At 47.2% G+C, this 22,838-nt stretch overlaps 1 long non-coding RNA gene across 2 annotated transcripts; it reads left to right on the top strand.

The window, feature by feature from the left end:
• Positions 1-1,657: 1,657 nt before the first annotated feature.
• Positions 1,658-22,466, top strand: LOC121096527. 2 transcript variants are annotated; one of them, XR_005830561.1, is made up of 6 exons: positions 1,658-2,082; positions 2,320-2,478; positions 3,459-3,513; positions 12,108-12,213; positions 14,288-14,359; positions 20,789-22,466. It is a non-coding gene; the product is annotated as an uncharacterized LOC121096527 (long non-coding RNA). The 2 variants fall into 2 exon arrangements; XR_005830562.1 differs by lacking the exons at positions 1,658-2,082; positions 2,320-2,478 and adding an exon at positions 2,501-3,346.
• The last annotated feature ends 372 nt before the right edge of the window (positions 22,467-22,838 follow it).

Here is a 22,838-nt window from a genome sequence, read left to right as displayed (position 1 = left end):
GTGGGGATCCTGTGGAGCACTTCTGGAGAAGTCCAGACTGGTTAGTGCGCATTGATGTAGGGAAATGCAGCCTCTACCCGTGAAAGAGTATGCTGGTCCCTCATTGTTGCAGACCTGCCCACCGACACACAGCAGGTCTTTTCCCCCAATTCTAGCAGAAGGGTCTGACAAACACCAACTCTAAATCCAAGGGAGGGGAAGAGGGACACCTCCAAAATGTTTGGTTTGCTGTAGTGCAGTTTGTGTGAGGGGCAGGCTAGAGCAATTACCAGCATGCAACAAGATTCCTGCTATGTTCATTGGAGTGTGTTACTTTACTGTGTGTCAATACAAACCTAGAGCCATTTTTCAGTTTGCCAATGGCTATAATTGAAAAGACATGAATTGCCCTCAAGAGATTCCCCACTGCTCTGCATTATTATCTGCTGGATGGCAGCTCTATAGGCCATGTATCATTTTTTTCAAATAACCAGTTAATTACTAAATAAAACAACCCAGCTTTCAAGCTGATTAGCCTAGATTAATGACCAGCAGCATGTTTCACTCTCCTCAACAATTTATCATGGAAAAGAACTATGTCTTTAATGATTTAGGTACCTGGTCTATTGAGGCTTGCTCCAATCTGTACAGCCTCCAATTTGATTTAATTGCTCTTCTTAGTTTGTGACCTGGAAAAAACCAAGTGACAGCTCCCATTAGTGAAGCCCAGCTTGCAACTCGCTTGCAGTGTTACAAAAGCTCACTGGGTGTCTTTCTCTGCTGACTTCATTAAGAAGATATATAGAGGTCAAGTGTCACTTTGGCACAGAACAAGTACCACGCCGTTTATCAGCTGAAACAGGTTGAATCAACCTGTGTATTTTATTTAAGTTTATATTCATTCTTTTTTCCTCTTACAGTTATTAAAAGTTGTTTTTAGAAGCTCCTTGTTTTGTTTAAGCCAAGGCTGAATTTACAGACTGGTCTTAAAGGCATTCATTGCAGTTCGTTTATTGTTACTTTGGCTTGAAAACTTTGGCATTGCACTCCTCTACAGTTATTCAATAAAAGATCTTTTGTTGTAAGGGCCTATTCAGGGCCCTTGAGTTTGCTTCCTAATTAATATTAGACTTCCTCGCAGTTGTGCTCTGTACTACAAATGCTCACTTCCCAAGGATGTTGCTGCAAAGGCACATTGAATGTGTCTTTAAGTGCATCCTGAATTACTGACTGATTATTGGGCAAATCCCTGAAGTCTTCACTTAGCCAAAACTCCACTTAAGACAATAGGCCTATGGGAGTTGTCTCATCATTAACTGAGCTCCAGCAGTTGTCTGGCACTCGGTGAACTAAGTCATGGTCACTGCCCCTGAGAGTTTACCATCTACATTGGAGACAAAGGCTAACAAGGCTGAGGAGGTAATGAGGCAGCATGAGCTGGAGCAGGGCTCCTGGACCCCGCAATGCATTTTGTTCTTGAGGGGTTTATGAAGGGGCAAGGGGACCGCTGCTAACAGCACTGGGCACCGTAGTGGTGTTAAAGGCAGATTTTTGGCGTGAGCTGTTGCTAACACAGGCTCTTTTGTTGTGCTTTTCAGCAGAAAGGCCAAAATAGATTAAGTCCCTGCTATGCCCTACCCTTCTAGGAAGATTTGTAGCTCTCCTGGACTGGGAGCTGCTGGACAGGGTTGCTTTGCACTGTCTTGTTCTGGGATTTTTCCATCTGAGGGGGCAGTACTGTCAGGCTGACACTCTCTGAGGTTTTAAATCCCTGAGGTTAAATTGCCTGGTGGCAAGGCCAGGACAAGCCCATCACAGACACTTGGATAAATGTCTGTGTGACACCAGACAGTCCCTAGCTGCAGCTCGCCATACACCTGGTGAAAGCTCTCTTCTGAGGAACAGACCTAGCCACCATGTTGGTAACACCGGGTCAAGCGGCTGGAGCACATCCTGGCCATGTCTAGGCTGACTCCGTGGTGGTGGTCACTCATGGTGGCCAGGTGGAGAAGCCTGGAGGACCAGCGGGCACTGATGGGCTGGTGAAGTGGAGCAGTGGTTGGGGAGAGCAGGAGCTGTGGTTTGTGCCTGAGGAAAAGCAAGGTGGGGAAGTGGTAATTTTTTTCACGGGTATATGGTTACCTTGCTGTGGGGAGGTAGGCAGGCACACAAGGCACAGCCACATAGCCCAACACCCCCCCACCCCTCACCCTTTTTTTTTTTTTTTTTTCCTCTCTATCAAAAGCATAGCAGGCCTAGGAAAGGATGGCTGTGACTGCCTGACATACATTCATAGGGAGCTCAGACAAATCCATTATTTTTGTTTCTCCCTTCCTACAGGCAACTGTTATTAGTTAATCCTTTTTGCAAGAAAGCAGGATCTTGGGGAAAGGTGGAAGAGATTGACTGGTACCAGTGTGAGCATCATTATCAGTGTCCTGGGACCTGTACCGTGTGTGCCATAGAGATTCCTGCCAAGCCTGCTAGAAAGCCGTAAAGGTCCGCAGTCCCCTTATCTAACGTCTGTATAAGCACTATTACTGCTGTGCCCCCTCGGTGCCATCCTACGTGAACACTGAGCTCTCATATTACTGTTGCTGGAGAGGGGACTCCTAGCCCTGCAAAAAAAAAAATCCCTGGCAAAGAAATGCAAAAGTATTTCATTTCGTATAGTCCTTGCCGTTACTCTAAGGGGAAAAAAATACAGTACTAGGTGCTCAGAAGAACGAGGGAAACCCAAGGCCTGTGTAGCACAACCACTCCCTGCAGACAGCCTTGGAGCTGCTTTTGTGCCATGGATAGGTACGTGCACATACCTCCCTACCCTGTGGCTGAGTGACCTTAAGTATAGACTTTAACATAATTGAGGGTTGCTGGTTTATTTGCCAAGCATGTACGTGAAATATGGGCAAAATGCGATCAAGTTTCCAAGTTTCTCACCAATCTTTATTCCTGCAGGTAGAAACCCCTATGTCCCTATTGTGTAGCCCAGGGCAGACAAGCACAGGTCTGTTCCTGCGCCCGCAGAGTATTACTGCGGGAACCCCTCAAGCAGTCATTCCCCAGGGCTCTGCAGCAGGACAGGGGACATGGACAAGAGATGCTGGTGGCAGTCGCAGAGCATGACAGCTCATGGCTGTGTGTGATGTGGGTCTGTCTTAATCACCTTGCAACAATCACAAAGCTTCATCCCCCTGACCCCTTCCTTCACCCAGTCCCTCCTGCTGCTATAAGCTGTTTGATCGGGGTATGAACCCAGCTGTGAGTGAATGTGGGCAGGTGTAAAGCCCTTTCCTAATCCCCTGGCCATGCACCTGGGTTCCCGTGGCACACTTTGAACATGTGCCTCAGATCTTCATTTCGGGAGGTAAGAGCTGCTTTCCATTTGCGTAAGCTGGTGTCTTATGCATGCTTTTTGGGTTTTATTAAAGCAGCCTAAAAACTCCTAATCCTCCCTTTCTGCCTCATATTTCCCACAGGTTGCACTCCTGAGCCCTGGTGCCCACTGATGGCTCATTTTTGTCACGAGAGAAGGTGGGTGTTTGCTTTTGTAGTGAACGTAGCTGCCACCAGCTGACAGAAGAGATGTGTGACAGAGCTGGTGTTGGTCCCAGCTTCTGGTGTCTGCACCATTTCATTGAGGACTGACACAAGGGATGTGTGAGGGCAACAAGTCAGCCGGAGTCACCTTGGTTGCCTGCAAGCAGCTATCAGTGCTGAGCAGTACAGACCCCCCAAGGGAGAAAGAGGAGAAGGGGAGGTCTCTCCCAGTTCACACTCTCTCCTGTTACTAATGGGGACAGGTCACAGCTATGGGAATAAGGCACGAGGCATTGATTCATTGAGCTTTTTCTTGTAATGCTGTAGATCATCATTAATGTTCCCAGTTGTGCTTTCTGCTGTTCCCAGGGGGACCACTTAATGACATAAAGAGCTTAATAAGGAGAAGCTGTGGTCACCGCTGAGGGGAAGGGTCTGGCTAGCTGCTTGCCAAGGGTTGTGCTGTTTATCAAATGTAGCATCAGCCTCTAAATATTTCTCACCACTGGGACTGAGACAATCACTTTGCAGAGAAGGTTATCCAGTAAATCTGGCAGGTTAGAAATGGAGACCAAGAAGGGAGCATGTCTTAGGACCATACTGGTCTCTGAAAGCTTTTGGCAGGTATCTGGAGGGGGCTGTTTGCTGTTATGAACTGTGATTATACATTGGCTGTGGATAGGAGGTCTTACAAGCCATGCAGTGGGGTTTTCTACTGGAGTGTTTTTCTCCCTGTTCCACTCTCTTCTGGGGTGAGATTCCAGAAGGCCAGGCAAGGAGCTGGTGCTGGGCCCAGTGCTATGGAGCTGGAGGAGCCCAGAGCCCTAGGAAGGGTGGGGAAGCAAGCAGAGGGAGGAATCTGGTGTATCTGTAAGAGTAAAGAGCCACAGAGAAGGCACCCCTGCATGCTGTCCTTTGTGAAACCATCAGGTGCAAATGTATTACAATTTATCTTTTCTACTTGTTGAAGCCATCCCACAGTACGTATTATTTGCAAGCATAATTTAACTGTACAAATGTATCTTAGAAGTAGACGTCTCATCTGAACTGACTTAGCTCCTGCCTTCCCAGGACTTAAACGCCTCTCCTAAGCATTAACCTTTCCAGCAGTATTTCAGCTGGATGAGTTTACTTTCCAGCTGGAGCTTGGACAGACAGATTAGCCCCAAGTAGTTTATGATACTTTCAGATCTGGAAGTCTTTACTTCAGTGGGAGAAAGTGCTTGTGTGAAGCCACAGCTCAGACACACACTTCAGGGTCTTTCCTCCAGACGTCTACTCAAACACCCCTCTAGCAGGGCTTGTTGAGCCTTTCCCATCATTCAGGATACCTTCACTAGGATACCCGTGAGCAGGTGGACAAATCTGCAGCCAGGGTAGCAGTGGGGTGCTGAGCCCTCTGTCATATTAAACACAGCTACAAGACCAGTTTTCATCTTAGTGTGAATTGATGCTCAGCATTTAGTGCAGAGTAGGTGTTAATGGAAGGTCATCTAAGGCTTTTCTGCAGCATAATTATGGGGCTATTTCAAGCTTTCTCCTTTGGTTTTAATGCAGATCAATGTCATAAATTGTCAAGAATCATGAAGTGAAAGTGTCTGTGAGGCTGCTGGATCACCTGCCTTCCAGAACTGCTTCTTGCATACTAAATTTAGAAATTCATCACCTGAGACCCAAACTTCCAAGTGTTTCAAATGCTTGCCAACACTGAAAGCATTACCGGAGGCTCAAGGTTGGATCATGCCACTAGCATGAAAAGCAGGCAAATGGAGTTGCTGCTGGCTATGCAACGCATAAGCCCTGAATGGAGGCTGTGTGGGCTGATTTCCCCAAATGACACTATTTCTCATGCTTGTTCCCATTAGTCACCCAGTCGCTGCTCTCAGGCTCCCGTCTCTGTATGCACAAACTGGGGCATTGTGCTTATCTAGTTTGGGGCATACTTAAAGTCTCATTCATTTCTACCCCACATACAGCAGATCTGCCCCCTTGATTTAAGAGCTAAAGGATCTTTGGCTAGATTGGCTTTAATATCTCCTGCAGTATTTCATTTCAGCAAGTCCCGATTTCCTCCTGTAGTTCATGCTCTCAAACAGCTTTCTTGGCTCTTCTTGCCTTTGTTTTCATCACAATTTAAAGGCACTTAATTTAATTTCAGGAACTTTTTTGGAGGGGGAAGAGATGATTATTGATTCAATGGAAACTGGAACTCTTACCTATGCTTTTCATTCTAGTTTTCAGGTGCAGCATCCAGATAACTTGTGCATTGGAATTTGCTTTGGGACTAATAGCATCAGTAAAGCTCTCCCTGCCTGCAAGGTCCCTGCAGCAGTGGACTGGTGATTTACTTTGTTGACAGCCGTGCGTGTTGCAGTGCTGCACACCATAGCTCTGCTGTATCCCTTCCACACTGGGCATCGTCCAATTGCCCTCCTTCTGCTCAGGTTGGTGCTTTCTTGTTGCTTAAATGTTTTTATTGCAATGAAGAAAAGTAAGTCAAAGGGGAATTGTTTTTAAAATCAAGACTAACCCCTACCTTGGTGGGGCTCCTAAAACAGGGATTCCCTTTGCTGGGGCAACCGTAATTTTTCCGGGGTGGTGTTGCTATAGAGACAGTGTCCGATCTCTCTCTGTTAATATTGCCCTTTTGGAAGGGCCCTGAATAGGCGCTGAGGTAGGTAAATTTATGCGGTGACACCGAGCGGGTGATTTTATTCTGACAAATTCCTGCAACATTTGTTTCCAGGCTTGTCTGAGGGCCGGGACGCAGTGTTGGGCTTTTTGTCCCACGTGCTGCCCTCACGGGGACGGAGTTAATGGAAGCCTTGTTCAGAGCCGCTGGGGCAGAAATTTTTTTGCTGAGGGAGACAAAAGCTGAGCGGGCCACCTCAGAGGTTGCTTTGGGAAGGCCGTCTCTTGTGGGCTCTCAAAGGAAACGGGAGATAACACTCGGCCCAGGAGACTCACCAAGCATTTTCAAGCACCTTCCTCTCCGCTGCCTTGGGCTTGCACATCTGCCTCCTGCAGCATCTTTTCTAGGGTGGCAGGGAGGGGGTATCTCCAGAACACATTAGCTAGAGTTGGTTTTTCACAGCCTGGCAGAAGAATAGTTGTCAGCGTTGTGAAACATGGCCCGGAGATGCTGTTGGAGTGAGATGGCTGTGATGGGGCTAGTGGCAGAAAGCAGCAACAGGAAAGGGCACAAAATGTCCTTACCTGACTGGGGCCGTGCGGACTGGTCCCAGTGTAGCAGGGCTGTCTGGGTCCCTGACTCTGCTCATTTGTGATCGTACCAGCAAGTACAACTGGGAGTTGAGCAGAGAAAATGTAGCGCCTAAGCTGCCAGCATCAAAGCTGCGTGTCAGCAGCTCTCCGTGGATTTGTTTGAGGATCTGGGTATTTGTGTGTTTTCTGTGTACTCGTGTGTTCTCAGGAGGGCTGCAGCTCCTGGAGTCACTTGGTTATGACAGACCATCAGCTGCATTTTGTGGAAATATGTTCATGAGGTCCAAGAAACGCTGCACACCATGAAGACTCTGGGATCACATCATGCAGAGGCTGGATCCCCACTGAGGTCCTTCCAACCAGACCATGCTTGAGGCCCAGTTCCTGCATCTTGTCACCCTTGGGGCTGGAGGCACATTAACAGCAAGTTGTAATAGGGCAGCTGAATAATCCTCGAGGGCAGAGGCAGATTGTTCTGATACAGAACACCTCTAAGACAGGACTGGGTAAAGCACTTAAACACAAAGTCTGGCTGGTGATGCTCCATGTCTGCTGCTCTGCTCTCTGGGGACAGCAACATTTCAGCAAAAGAGAAATGCATTCAGCAGAAATTTATCAAAGAGCACAGACTCTTTAGAACTGAGCAATGCTTTATCACTATAAAATATGGCCTTTCAATTCTACCAATTTATAAGAGAGGAAATAATTTCTAATGAATAAATTATTGGATTTAGTCTGTTTCTGCTCTGTAAGTGTCCTAGTTTTTCAGATGTACTTTGTAAGTTTGGGGGGTTATTTGCTAGTCTGCCTGGGAAGGACAGTGTTTTGTGGTGAGTGGAATTTGAAATAACTTTTTTTTCCCCTACATTTTCCTGTTTAGCAATACAGTCAGTCATATCACTGTTCTTCAGACTGGGACTGAGTGTCTCTTGTAAGTACAAATAACTAGATCAATCCAACTGGATGTTAGCATTTTTAATGCAACATATTTGGGTATTACATTAGTTGTGGTATTGATGCAGAGATTATTAATCAAAGGCAGCCTATGGACTCTGATCAATAGAAGGCTCCAGGATGCTGCGTTTTCTCTTTTCTTTTTTTTTTTTTTCTTTCCCCAAGAGTATCTTTTTTTTCTTCTTTCTCCTCCTTCCTTCAGCTTTTCTCCCATGCAAAACTGCCATTTCAGTGCTGCTTTTTTGCAGAGAGATACCGGTTTTTCAGAGAGATGAGCATGTAGCTACTTGTATTCACACAGGACATCAGGGTTAGCTCTGTAGGACAGTTAGGATGCCCAGATGTTGGCTGCTGTGTACAAAATGTGTTCAGGCATGTCAGGAAGAACAATGCTATGGAGGTGTAAAACATGGCTCTCGTTAGGATGGCTGTTGTGTGGGGCAAGCAAGACCTTTACTGTTGTTGTTATAAATTTAGTTGGAGCAAACTGGAAAGCAGAAAAGGGGAGTATCTCTGCTTATATATTTGCAGTGGCTGCTGATACAGAGTGGGGAACAAAGCCATCTCAAGTGTCAGCTAATCTCTGCCTTGGACTATACGTTTTGTCAGCTGGACGGTGGTTTGGCAAACACTTGTGTCTGCAATGTGGCATGTATTCCTGTGAGTTGTACCATTGAGTTCAGGGAGGCTTCTCACGTGCAGAGGCTTTCGCAGAAGGGAGACCCTAATCCAAGGAATTTTGTCAGGGTTACTAAGGACTTCTTCCCCTGAGCCCCGTGTTATGAGCCTACCTTCGTGGGCAAGCAGGGTTTCTCCTGCCCTGAGCCCTGCTGAGAGTTGAGAGGACTGTTGGTTTACTTGCTCCTTTTGTTTTAATGAAAGGGCTCATTCTCTGTAAATACACATGCATAATTTCCATTTTCTCTCTGGGGGCTGGTGGCCCACAGAGGACCGCGGGGCCTTGTTTCTGCTTGCACAATGTATGATTCCTTTGTAATGTAAATCTAGCAGAAAGCAGAGTTACAGCTCCAAACCTGGATCATTTACAACCATATAGCTAAGCAAGAAACCACTCTCAATAGCACACAGCAACATTTTCAGCCCCTGTAAATAATCCCCAAAGCCACACAGCACTCTAACAAAGTAAAGCTGGCTGGATGACTTGGGGATACCGTGCTTTAGGGATGACACTCACCATTCTACAGCCTGGAATGTTTGAAGGAAAAAAAAAAAAGCCTTCTAATATAATACTGCCATTTAAGAGAAATCAGAACTGAAAAGCAGCTGTCAAACTTTAATTTCCTGGCTAATGAATGACCATGAATCCATTCTTTAATGATTCTTGACCCTAGAAACAAAATGTATTAGCACTCTCAGATTTTGCACAGTAGTGCTAAATGGGGCATGTAATGTACTAATTTAGTGCCTCTTTAGCATAATCACAACCTACATGCACAGCTACATTTCCTTGGCAGGCAGCTTTCACAAGACCTGCAAAGAACTTACATAGGACATTTCACCCTATTATTCATTTCATTGATGGCTGGGAATCGATATATGTGATTTTTTTTCCCTGTCCTGTCCTTCTCTGCAAAAAAGCATAAAATCATCGATTGATCCTCATGAGGTGATTAAAATGCCAAGAATTCTGTGCTTTTCTCTGCCTGCAATGGGGAGATATCTAGTTGTACTGTGTGCTTAACCTGTGAATCTTAAAGCCCACAAACCTGCTTTCCAGGAGAAGTACAGGGTCAAACAGAATGAACAGCACTGGCCAAAGGCTGTGTGTAGCATGTTAATTTGAAAGAAGCACAGGATAAATATTCCTGGTTAAATGAAATTTTATTTTGAAAAATACAGTTTTCAGGATGATCATCCTAAAAATGTATGTTTAGCAATGACTTGGCTTGACTCTCCCATTCAGAAAGAAAGCAGCCTGGGAGGTGAAAGCACTCTGCTTGATGACTGCCGGCTTCCCTTTGGTCCCTTTTTGGCTCCTGGGGCACAGAAAAAGCACAGCACAGTTATCTTGTAACATCTGTAAGCCAAGAACATTTCACTTAAGCATCCATTGAAGTACCTGTGGCATGCCTCATTCAACAGCTTCTTCCAATTTTTTGAGATATTTTTATGTTCCATTAATTCTAATTTTAATCTCTCCTTATAGAAATAAGGGACAGTCGAGGTCAGGGGTACTTCTGGAGATTGTCTATTCCAACCCTCTGCTCAAAGCAGTCAGCTAGGGCAGGTTGCCCAGTGCTGTGTCCAGTTGGGTTTTGAATATTTCCAGGGATGGAGACTCCACAACCTCTCTGGGCAACCTATTACAGTGTCTGGCCACCTTCACAGTAAAAAATGTATTTTCTTTTTTTTTTTTTTGTGGATTTAAGTGGAACCTGTGTTTCAATTTATGCAATTGCCTGTTGTCCTTTCACTGGGCATCACTCAGAAGAGCCTGGCTCCAGCTTCTTTATACCCTTACAGCAGATATTTATACACATTGATAAGATCCCCCCAAGCCTTCTCTTTTCCAGGCTGAGCAGTCGCATCTCCCTCAGACCCTGAAAGTTCAAACGAACCACAAAGAGCAACCTTGACCGTGCAGGAGCAACTTTGGATCCTTCTTTGCACAGTTTTAGCTAGGGTTTTTCTATCTTCTCTCATCTCCCCTCTGTAAATTATTGTAATGGATGAGCTCTTTGGAGTGCACTTTGAATGGATGTGGATCCAGATGGAGCCACAAACATCCTGAAGATGTTATTGTAACACCATAACAGCATCCTTGTAGCAGTTTGCCTGCTCCTACCTGGTTTGCACAGATGCATGAGGGAGTCCACAAAGATTTTGTTATGAGATCAGGCCCCCAAATTCCACAATGCAATTAAGCGATTTGTTATTTATTATGTTAGCTTTTACTTGGTCTAAATGATACTGGGGCCACTGCAAGGAGCTCCGCGTATCTGTGTGGTCTACAGCAGGCAGAGCACTGCGTGTGCTGTGCTCCTGCACGGGGTTTGTCATGAAATAGATCCTTCCTAAACCTTGTTATCCCCCTGCGTGCGTGCAGCTTGCTGGGGCCTGGGAGCTTGGGCAGCCCCTGCCCGCCGCTGTGCAGGGAATTGGTACGGACCGATAGAGGCAGCTAGGGGAGACGACACACAAGCAAAGATACTTTGCGCTGGAAACAGACTGTCTTTGTGGTTACAGGAGAAGGTGTGAAGCTCCACACCTCTTTCTACTCCTTGAGTGTCTAGGCACTGCTGGAGGTGTTCAGCCAATTAGCGCGGCCAATCCCTTTCTAAATGTTTTTATTTCCATAAGTAGGCTGCGCTTTAGAGAGAAAAACCTGGAGCCATGCCAGGCTCTTTCCAGAAATTCAGGAAAAGGAAATGGGATTGTTAAATAAAATAGACTGTGCTGATCTAGGAGTTCCTAAGGCAGGCTGTACAGGCTGATAGTGCTTGCCTCTGCCGTAAGCAGTGCCGCCCATGCAGAGGGGCTCTGTCTGCTTGGAGGGCTGGGGTCCAGCCTAGCAGCTGGCATGACAAGGATAAGGTCTGCTCTCGGTTATTCTCAGAACCCAGAGAACAGTCCAGATCACTATACTATCTTGCATTTCTGCTGTGTGACTGAATGTTCGAGCAATGATGCAGAATTTAAGACAGCCTGTGTGAAAAACTTGCCTTTGGTGAAAAACTGAGTCCTGTTGCCCTCTCAGATAAGACTGTGACTTCTGGGGAGGGTCATCTGTGCTTAACGCTCAGCACCACCCAGTATTTGATTGATATTCATTCTTAGGGCTTGGTGAGCTGCCCCAGCTGTGTCTGTGGGTCCTTAGCCTGTAATTCCCACAGATATTTGGGATGAGGTCTTTGGAGGCAGGAGTGTTTGTGGGATTTGAAGGAAGCAATGCGATTTTTAGGAGAGATTTCCTGTATGTTGTTAATACCATTCCCAAACTGCACAAATACAGCACATAATCACAACACCTGAAACTCCTGAGCTGCCGTTATTAGCAGGAAGTTAACAAGCAATCAGAGGTTGCAATTGTTGCAGCTATTTTTAATAACAAATACAGATAAATTGCATCTTACCAGAGATAATTCGCAAAAAGTAAAACTTATGCCAAGTTGACCGGGTAGCATTTTTTTCTTTCATCTCCAATAACAGTTAACCTTAAGACTTAATTACACAAACATTTAGAGACCATAAGGATGTTTTCTGTCATAGGTACTAAATATATTAGTATTAAAATATTAATTAACTAGTGCTGCCTTGTGTGTGCGCACAAATTACAGCTGCTGAAGAGGTGAAAACCAGTCACTTCTTACTGGTGTCTGTTCTGCTCTGTATAGAGTCAAATCTGCCTACTCCCATTAAGACCCTGTTTTCATATATTAATTTTTAAGGTGTTGGCTGTATCATCATATCATGGGCAAGCCTTGAAAAGCCTCTGAGCCTAGGACTCTCCAAGACACACAGATGTCTTCAGCTGGGCTGGGCCCCTGTTAGTAGGTGAGTAGGGAATGCAGGCTCCCTGCTGTGCTGGGGAATGGGGTGGGAGGCTGCAAGCCACCTTCACGGACCCCAGAACCTTGTGCTTGAGTGATGCCCAGGGCTCTGCTGTTGCCTGGAGGCTGGCGTGAGGCATGCTGCCCCTCAAGAGGATGAGGGGAATTGGTGCTGTATGCTGGATTGTCAGATGAGTCTTTTGAGGCCACAGGCTCCAGAGCCCAAACTGGGGGTCTCTGGGCCAGGACCATAAGAAAATCACAAGCCATATATTTAGGATGAGATTTATTTAGGGACATTGTTCCCCATGTAGCCCCCTGTGTTGGAGATTTCAGTATCTGAAAAAAGAGGCACTCTCTGAGTAGCTGGACTAGACTTGGCCCTGTAACCCTAACTCAGACCCGATTTGCCTGCCAGCCCTCTCCCCAGCCTCACACAGCAGACGGTGGGACCAGCTTCACTGCTGATGAAGTGCACTGAGATGTGGGTTTCCAGGAAGGCACTCTGAAATCCCACAGCCAGCCCAGGAGAGCGCTGCGTGTCCCTGTGGCCTGGCTTGCGGGGTGAAGGCGGGAGGGGACAGGGCAGCACCGGGGCTGCGGGTGAGGTTCCCTGCATACCAGCCCTGCAAGCACTTGGTATGTATGATCCTGGGCCCAGCCCATGGGAACGCTCAGAGCAGCTGGTGCTGGAACGTGCTGGTATTTTGCATTGTGAAAAGCGATGTGTGAACTGGCAGTTTTTCACTGAGCTGAGCAGCAGGGGCTGAGCCCTGTTCTCAGCAGAGATTACTCAGTGCCACCGCATGTGCTGAGGCATCAGCCCTCACCCACTGATAACCCACACTCCTTTCTTAAAGGAAATCCGGATTCTGTTGTGTACTATTTAGTTGAGAAACCTGGCTGTGACTTCCATGGGCTGTTTCTGACGCAGCCCTGTAACTGTTTAGGAAGGCAGAGACAACGTCCTGGGGTGCTCCGAGGTCCCCTGGCTGATGCAGCAGATCCCTGAGGACACGAAGGAGCTGCAGGAGAAGGTGCCCTCTGTGGGTGCCAGTGGCGCTCAAACCCAAGGCTAAACCCATCCAGCTCTTACTGTCAGCCTGCCTTGTTCCCTGGGAGCTGCCAGGCTCAGCCCTGCCCCAGCACCTGCAGCCCAGAGGTGGGTGCCCTGCACCCCATCCCGGGTGGCACGTCCCACTCGTGCTCTCAGCGGCTCCTGTATTTTTTTGTGACAACAGAGGGCACCAGCGGCCCTTGCTAATAGCGGGCTCTGCCCTGCCTGGCTCCCTGGGACGTGCAGGGCTGCTCAGAGCGCTTGCAGACCTGAGGGAGGAAGCAGCCTGCAGCCCAAAGCCATCCTCCTCCTCGGGTTTCGGTAGATGGATGCGGTGGGGCTCGTGGCTCGCTCCCACTGGGCCCGCGTGGGTGTCCGTGATGACACGCAAGTGCAAGAGCGACGGTTCAGATGCAGCTGGTGAAGTGTGCGCCGGTGCGGTGCACGCGCGTGGCTGGGGGCAGGGAGGGCTCGCACCAGGAGGGCCACCTGTGAGCCTTTTGGAATTCTCAAAGGGTCATTCTGCACCTCCAGCCCAGCAGGCCCCAATCCTGCCGTCTGCACCCAAGCAGAAGGCACTGAAATGTGGGAATTTGACGTTAATCTGCAATGAAATGGTGCAGATCAGAGGCTGGGCCTGAATCTCCCCTGCATTACACCCAAGCTCAGCGTCGCTGACAGCTCTGCAATGCACGAGATTTGGCTACAGCGAAGCCCGCAGGGACCGCCCTGAGCTAGCTCCAAGCTGCTCTGCTCCAGCACTGGTGTCAGGGTAGGAAGGAGCCCAGAGCAAGCCGGGCTGCTTGAGTGTGAAATCTCCAGCAGATCTGAGCTGGTGACGTTAGGTGGTTAGCAGTACCAAACTGGTCCTTGCAGAGGGAACCCCCATAAAGCAGGAGGCGGCACTCTGGGCATGTCCCTGCACCATGCAGTAGGAATGGGGCTGCTTCAGTCTGCTCGGCCTCTGCCATGCAGATCCTGTCTCTTTCCACTTACCCACTTGTGTTTATCACCACTGCAGGTGCGTTCAGCTCCAGGATGAAGACAAGTTGAAGCTGTATTTGTTCCTTTCCTGACACAGCTATCTAAGCAGGTAAGCAGCAGGCGCTTTTAGTGATAATCCACTGCTTTTGATCATTATATCACACAGCAAAATAATCAGGGAGTAGAGCAACAAAATACAGGCACAAGTACTTCTGATGAACAGCCCCTTTAGCAGAACATCCTGATTTACTGCTGTTGTGAAAGCAGAAATAGGCAGTGATTTTATTCATGCTTTCTTCCATGCAGCGCTGGGATGGAGTTCATCTCTGTTCTGGTTTGTGGGATGCTTTTTCTTTGTTTCATCTTAATTTATGTGAGAAAGATGAAGGGAGAAAAAACAATGATGGAGGGGAAAGGGCTTTGAGCAAAGTGACACATTGTCACGCAGTACTGAAAACGTCACCCAACCTAGTGACATTAATAGGACTACTTGCAAGAGTAAGAGCTCCTCGCACAGCTTAATCCCTTGAGTAAGGATTGAGTGGCTGAGTAGACAGATCCTGGCAGGATCAGGCCATAGAGCTGTGCAGGTGAACCATAACCCAAAGTCTGTACTGGGGCCTCGGCCTCTTCAGTCCTGCAAATTTGATATACCTTGCTTATTGCAGCAGGACTATTTGCATACCAGAAGATTTACTCACAGGAGCACAGAGGACACTGGATGCTCTGTTTATCCACAGCCTACAAGCGTGAAGATCCCAAGTTTCTTCCACTGCCAGGGGACACGTGAAAGCTTTGAGCACATGCTGCAGAGATAAGTAGAGACATATGCTTTATGCCAGGCCAAGATGTTTTTATAAAGAGTTTCTGGCCACGTCTGGTAAAACATTTAATAACTTTTCTGCCAGCAGTCAAATATTTAAAAGCAGTAATAAAAGTTCCTGTGTGAGTCAGAGTCCTACAGAAATCCTGCTAGTGAATTTCCCCGTGGTAGCCTGCAGGACTAGCAGGAAAAAAAATACCACAGAACTCTGCTGGTATGAAGTATTTTTTAACAAGTCCTTGGAAGTGGCATGGAATGTCCCTGCAAAGCCCCTGAAACCAGATCCCAGGCTATGTGCAGCCTAAACAGTAATTCTGGTGTTTTTTTCTTTAATTACTATAGCCGCAAATCCTGTTTTACTCCTAGGGAATCACAGAGAGGCCAGTTTCAGTGTGACCTTTAAGTGGCATCTCGCTTATAGAAGAACATGCACAAGTGCATATTCCTTTAACCTGGAATCCAGCATACTCGAAGGTCCGTACCACAGATGGAGCAAAACGCTGCCCTGCTATATGTGTGACCTGGGCTCAACTCTCCTCTCTCCCTTCCTGCTGAGCTCTGCTCTTGAAGTGCTAATGAAGTACCTCTTCTTTCTCTTTCAAAGTCCTCAGGTGATCTCTTTCTGCTTGGAAACTGCAGTGAGACCCTGGGCTTTTTTGGAAATGAATCTCATTAAGATCCAAGGCCACGAAAGCTTCTCTTCTAATTCTTCCTGCTGCTAAAGCCCCGTCAGTAACCAGCGTTCCCTGGTTTGGCTCCCCTGCGGGCAGCAGTGCTGGGGACCTGGAGCAGGGCAGGCACAGGTATCTCTCAGCAGCCTGCTCTGACCCCAGGTTCGTGGGGTTGGAGATACAGACGTTCACCCTGCTTGTGCTCACCTGCTTGTGTGGGAGATGATGCTGGCAGAGGGGGAGAGGAGGGTGATGCTGCTGGCACCTCCCTGGCAGGTTGTGTGCTCAGGTACTCTGCTGTCTCTGTGCCGAACCAGAGCTGGTTGGACTCTGCCTTTTGCAAATTGCTTCCACGTTGTGGTTCAGGTCTGGTTTAGATGCTCTTCTCTGGAGTGCACGAAGCTGATCTGGGAGCCCCGCTTGGCCTGAATCCCCCTCCTCACCCCAGGACCTTGTCACTTCTGCAGCTGAAAATCTCCTGGGAGCTACCTGTGTTTCTTTGGTATTTCCAGTGCTTTTGACCACCAAAATGGGAAGAGGAATGTTACTTCCCGACACCAGCATATCAGGAAATGTTTTATTACTTCAGCTCAGCTGTAAAAGTGGGGCAGTTGGTGAGGGAAAATAAGTCTGCCTCAGAGCTGCTTTGCAGATCCCCCACAGACACACTGTGCCAGTGTGACAGCATCAGTGCAGCATGGGAGACCTCACCAGAGAGGCTTTGAGCTAAGCAGGATCAGGCTCACGCAGATGTGGGTTGCTACCCTGCCTGCTGGGCTGCCCAGTCTGTCTGCAGAGATGCCACCCTGGCTGCCCTAATTCCCCGTCCTGTGCTCTAATCGCAACCTGCTCCTCTTGCAGAGTAAAGCCTGATACAACCCGCACCATCCCCCTTCCAAGGTTGTTGGGTGCGAACATGTGATCTTTAAAACAACCTGCAGGCAGGATGAAGACAGTTGCTCACCTAACTGTGCGTGAGGGCAGTGCTTCTCCCTGGGGATGGAAGATGGGTTTTCTGTCTCTGGACCTACAGAGGGGGCCTGCGAACCACAGCACGGGTGGCCAGAGGAGCTGGGAAAAAGCAGGGAGGGGGTCATCACCCAGGGCAGGAGGCAGCCTCTCCTTCCCAGTGGCCTTGTCTCAGGCAGAGTGCCCAGCTCCCACAGCCTGCCTGGCGGGCAGCCATCCTCCCAGGGTGTCCGGCCTGCGAAGACGTGCCGGTGGCAGGCTGCTTGGAGCACACAGCAGCGGGGAGAGACACAAGTGTCTGGTTATCCACCTCGGCCACCTCCTTCCCTCCTCTCCAGGGCGGGAGGTCTGCCCTCCTGGGTGTCACGAAAGACTCTTCCAGGGAGGGTTTGACAGGGCAGATTTATGACAAGCCTGTTACAACTTGTTGCGGATTTGGGTAACACTTGGGGAAAATGCTGTCAACAACTGCACGCTTCTCCCCTTGGAAACCCCGGAGTGCTTTTCTGGGTTCAGCTCGCCGCCACGATTCTGAGAGAGTAGCTGGGTTTCCAGAGCCAGCCCTGCCTGACGGCACGGGGACGGCGGCACGCAGCCGGCTCAGGGTTGCTGCCTCCAAGGATGGCCCCATGCCCCAAGCGGCTGCAGCCCTTTCACATCAGCATGGGTTTGCTGTTCACGGGTGTGATATTCAGCAGAGCAGCAAACAAAAGCAAGGAGGTCCTTCCACCTTCAGATCATCGTAGGATCTATTGAGCAATTCAGTGTGTTTATCTCATAACGATAGTGCAGCCCTGGGGCTTTGTCTCTTAGGTCTTTGCTGGTGCAATGCTGGGCTATTACATCAGTCAGTCAGACTGATGGGGGTCATGGTCCCCAGAGGAGACAAGGTGCTGATCCAGACTGTAAAGTTTGCATTTGTCTCTGTATTTGCATTTTCAGCTGGAGGAGAAGTGCCAGGGTCCTGGGATATGTAGAGAGGATTTAGAAAAAGCAGGGCTCCCAGGTCAGCTCCAGGTTTGTCATCTTCTGCTTGAAATCGTGCAAATCTGGGATGGCACTGTTGACCTCTCCACTTGCTTCTGGATGCACACACATTGCTCCTGGTGAATCAACAGCATACCCTATCACAGGTAGCAGAGGTAGCATGGGGCAAAGCTGGTTTTTGTAGGCAAGGAAAAAACTTCTGTTTGCTGGTCAGATGCCTCAGGGGAAGCTGAAGTGGATGTGAGCAAAGGAGCAGCATGCAGGTATGCAACACTAAGAAGTCAGTACACATCCTATGCACAAAATCTCATTCACCCATCTTCAGCATCCAACCTGGGAGCACCGGCAGGAGTGGATGGTGTCATGGATGGCACAGTCGCATTGGTCACCTTTGCTGATGGGATGTACAGATGCTGGTGTTCCCTGTGCAGTGGGGAATTCATGTTCCACAGCAGTCTGCAGGGTTCTGGTGATTCATGGAGAACAGGAGAACCTAGTCTTATCTTCAGGGAGAAAACTGCTGAGCTTCAGGTTTCAAAGCTCTTGGTTCAGTGGCATTACAGGTTCAAATCCTGAGAGGGTCAAACAAGGTCTTTCTTCCTCTGAGACGAATGGAGTGGAGTGTCATGCAGTAAACTGCCTATGATTGTCTTTGCTATATGCTGTGTTACTTTGAAAACAGCATTGTGACAAATCTTGGCTTTCTGCAAAGTAAGTAACTGCATCGTTTATTAAAAAGGTTTGCCTTCAGAAACATCGCCACTCTTTTAATGCATCAGAGACTCCTGGGAATGAAAGAGACCAGAGGAAAACAAGATACCACTTTTCTTTTCCTACTCTATTTTATTTGACATTTCACTTCTATTTGACTATTTGAAAAAGCCCCAGTGAGGAGAGATCCCTGGCTGTGGCATGTCCCAGCAGACTTGGTGGAGTGTGACAGTGACATGTGCTGCCTGACTCATCTGCATCCTTCCTGCCCGCAAGCTCCAGGGCAGGAGCTCCAAGATTGCCCTTCTCCCAACAGCAGCAGACACCGCTCATCAAGCCCGTTCCCAGGTCTCTTGTAATGGATGATATGGCTCCTTGGGCACCGGCAAAATCACAGCATCAGAGCTGATCAGCAGTGAATAACTAGCATGTTTCTGCCTACTTAGCTGAGACAACACATCCAGACGACTGATAGCTGGAGCGTGAGGTCCCATGCTCGTTTCTTGCAGACCATTGCTGCAGAGCAGCCTGCTCAGGTCTGCCGTGTATAGCAGTGCATGCAACAGAGACATGCTGCTCCAAGAAGGCACTTGTCAAATGCAAATACTATCACAGGCAAATTCCTCCTCAAACTTCTACAGGGAGAGCTATGTGCAAAAAAAGTCTAGCAAGGCAGAGAAACACTCTTGAAACTTTATGTTTCTCTTCCTTTAAAGCTATCTCTGGTGTTCAGCTATTTCCATACACATACCCCTTGTCTAGGATAGAATATAATGCACAGGATGAAATGTCAAAAAGCAGCCACTGCATTAAGCATGCTCAACAGTAATTTATTTTATAGCTTGTGCAACTATGTCTTATTTTGTGCTTGATATAGCAAATGTTACTAGTGTCCAGGCAGCACCTTACTAATTTTTAAAAACAGATGGAGCAAGAAGTACTGCAAGCTGCCTTTATGTTGTCTACAGGATGCCCTCAGTGCTTTGCAAATGCCTGGGAGTCCTAAGTAGCGGGCAGGAATTGGCATCCCCTGTTTACACGTGGGAAAACAGAAGTAAAAGAGTTTATGGCTCCTGTTTCCAAAAGCAGTCGCTAGCTTTGGGTCTCTGTCTTTTTGGTGCCAAACTGCGAGAGTTTTTAATGTTCTGGCATGTGTGCAGAACAAAGAGCAAGTGTTCACTAGTTTAACTGGTTTGACTTGTACACAGCTCTGTTGAAAAGGTACCTTGGTGTGAAGTCTGTGTAGCGCAGTGAAGAAGCAGATGTTCCCTCCATCCCCATTGCCCATCAGGTCTGGATTTTAGAAGTGCCCCAGTTGAAGCCAACAGTGTTTGCAGTGTCCAGTGCCACTGAGAGCTAGGCCAGGTGTTAGATCAAATGTCTGGAGCTGAGCGTGTAACATTTTTTCAGATGTGCTTCTCAGTGATTTTTTTCCAGACAGATGCGGGAAGTCTGTGGTAGAGCTGGGAACAGAGCCTGTTCCTGTGCTGTGAGAGGCTGTGCGTCTGACAAGACACAGGCATGGCCCTACAAAGTAAATGTTGTGATTTCATGGCTGGAGCTGAATGACACCCGACAGTTGCACCAGGGGATTTTATTTTTCCCCTCCCTGTCTCCAGATTCACAGGCATTCACACTGTGGCTAAAGCCTCGGAACCTCTGAAATTCAGCGGGAGTAGTTTGGTGCATAATTTTGGGTCAGTTATACCAGTGCATCTTTGTACTCTTGTTTCTGTGTGCAGCTCAGTTATAAGATATCCTTAATGGAGGATAACCAGGCAGAAAGGGTCAGGGAGCTGGTGAGGTACAGGTGAAAAGCACATCATAGGGCTAAGCTTAATACCAGCTTGCACGGAGGAGTGTTTTACACCAGGAGCAGTCTGTTGACTGCAATAGCATGTAATAAGCTGCTTCCTGAGCTGGAGAGTGAAGTGAGGACTGGGCTTATGGGTGCGTGATATATGCTGTGGCTTTGCTTGCTTGGCTGAGTTGTCCAGAAGAATCATGCTTTTCTTTCTTTTTTAACTCATTAATTGAGCTTATCCATGAGTGAGAGCTTGTCATATTCTGTGTCTGAATGTCATGTCCTCTGCCAGTGCTGGTGGTAAGGCAAACCCTGAGCACACTGCTAGAACTGCCAGGCCTTGGCAATGCCTCACTGGCCCGTCCACAGCTGGGCAACACTTGGAAGGGATGCCCACACCATTGTGGTGTTGACTGCACATCCAGCTCCCTGCTGGTCTGTCTTTTCAATGTTTGCATGAGTGTGACTCCACAGCACAAATTTTTCTGGCCTGCTGTTAGCATGAGTTCATGCTGAAAGCTTGCTTTCGCAAGACATTGTCTTTTATTTGTTTAAAATGTGCTGTTTCCATAGGTTGCACCTGCTCTCAAGGATACTACCCATGGGTAAACATGGAGAAGGCACAAAGCCAGCACCACAAGTGCAGTTTCCATGGGAAATGCAGGCAGGTATATCTATACACATAATAAAATGCTAGGCTCTGTATGTCTGCTCTGTTCCCCTGCTCTGGGATGTGGTGAGAAGCACCTAGCCTCTGATAGCAGAGAGGGCCCTGGTCTCCAGAGCGGTGAGATGACTTGGGTGGCTGAGCTCCCTGAAAAAAGCAGTTTAAACCACATCCCAATCAACACTCTGCCAGTACAGGTCAGAAATTGTAGCTTTTCTTGAGTGAAACTTCAGTCAGACTTGATTTTCTTTTCATTTCTGTTTTAGAAAATGCCAAATATTGAGCTGTCATGAGTCAAAATGTAGCAAGAGGAATTTCAGACTGAAAAGCAGGACTTGCACTTTCCATTTAGAAGGGAAACTGGGATTTTTTTTCAGCAAAATTGCTTCCATGGAAAAAGGTTGTTGGAGAACATTCTGGTTGAAAGTAATTCAGCCATCTGCCATAAGAATGGACTTGGCAGTTCTGGATTAACAGTTGGACTTGATCTCAAAAGTCTTTTCCAACCCTTGTGATTCTAAGAGGTGAAAACCCCTCAGACCCTTCCCACTGTGAATATACAGGATTTTCTGCAGTAAAAGCCTGAATCTTTCACTTGTGATTGAAGCCACTTTTTTTTTTTTTTTTTAAAAATCATTATCGTCATCACTGAAACACTTAAACACGAGGAGTTTGGGTGCAACTAGCCAATACAGGGCAGGGAGCAATCATGAGCTGGCAACTGGCTGGAATCAGTGACCTAATCAGCTATTTCCCTCTCTAATTGCTATGATTCTACGGCTTAAAGAGTTGCACAACATGTATTTTAGTTGGAACAAGACACCATTATTGAGTAAAGTGCATAATAATTGTGCTTCAGAAGGTGAAATAAACGTCTATCACCAGGCACTTTAATCCATCATCGTACTTTGCTAAATTACTGAAATTGCACTACATTCAATACTTAAATTACTTGTAATAAAGTGATTGCTGAACTGAAACTCACAAAAAGATGTCTAGTACCTAAATTTGTTTCCCTAATTGACAAATTTAGGCTTTGATCTAGGGAGGGAGGAGCACCCACAGCCCTCATTTCAGCTGATAGGGATGGAGGGCATGTAGCTCCTTGCACAGGCAGAGTCTTCTAGCGTAGAAGGTTCCAGCCTGCATGAAGTACCTCTGATTTCCTATGGCTTTCAAGTCCTCGCTTAGGTCACTGGATAGATTTGTTTCACCTACATTTACAAAAACATTAGATTTTGATACAAACCTTTCTGGTAATGATATACCACTTGAAGAAATTGCAGAGCAATATAAGCACTGGCCATTCAATAATTAATAACCTATTTTGCAGACTGGGATAAGTGATTTGACCAAGTAAACATAGCATGAAGGAAAAAGGGATGCTCCTTTTCCTGGATCTCCAATGGCGCTTCAGGCATACCCACAACTTTCCTTGTTTCTTCTTCCTGCATTCCCTCCTCCCTACAGGATTTTAGGTGGCAGAAAGCAAAACTGAAATCAGACCTCTTGGTTTCAGCTCCTGAATATGACAGTTAGATCAGGCCCGCCTAGAAAAGCATTGCTTTTTTGGTTTAGATTGTATTCCAGAGGTGTTAATTAACGTTAAAAAATAATTAACTGATGCTAAACTAAACTCTGCTGGTTTTTTTAAAAAACATTTAGCTAATGTATGTGGTCACATGGGAGGATACATAGAAATTCTTTCCACAGGCCAAATTATATCCTTTTGCAAAGGTGTATAACTCCTTTCTCATCAGACTGAGTGAACAGCTGAGGAAATATCTGTTTTATATAGGGAAAAACATTTTGCGGTTATATGGAAATGATCGTTTGATTATAGTTTACAAGAGTTTTATTAATGACTCCGGTCCTTGGAAAATTGACTTTCTGAAGACCAAAACCTTCTTTTCTTTCTCAGGGGTTTTCCTAGCCTAGCTCAGAACAGATCTTTAA

Source organism: Falco naumanni, chromosome 13 (assembly GCF_017639655.2).
Source record: "Falco naumanni isolate bFalNau1 chromosome 13, bFalNau1.pat, whole genome shotgun sequence".
Taxonomy (NCBI): domain Eukaryota; kingdom Metazoa; phylum Chordata; class Aves; order Falconiformes; family Falconidae; genus Falco; species Falco naumanni.
This window is presented reverse-complemented; position numbering and strand designations above follow the sequence as displayed.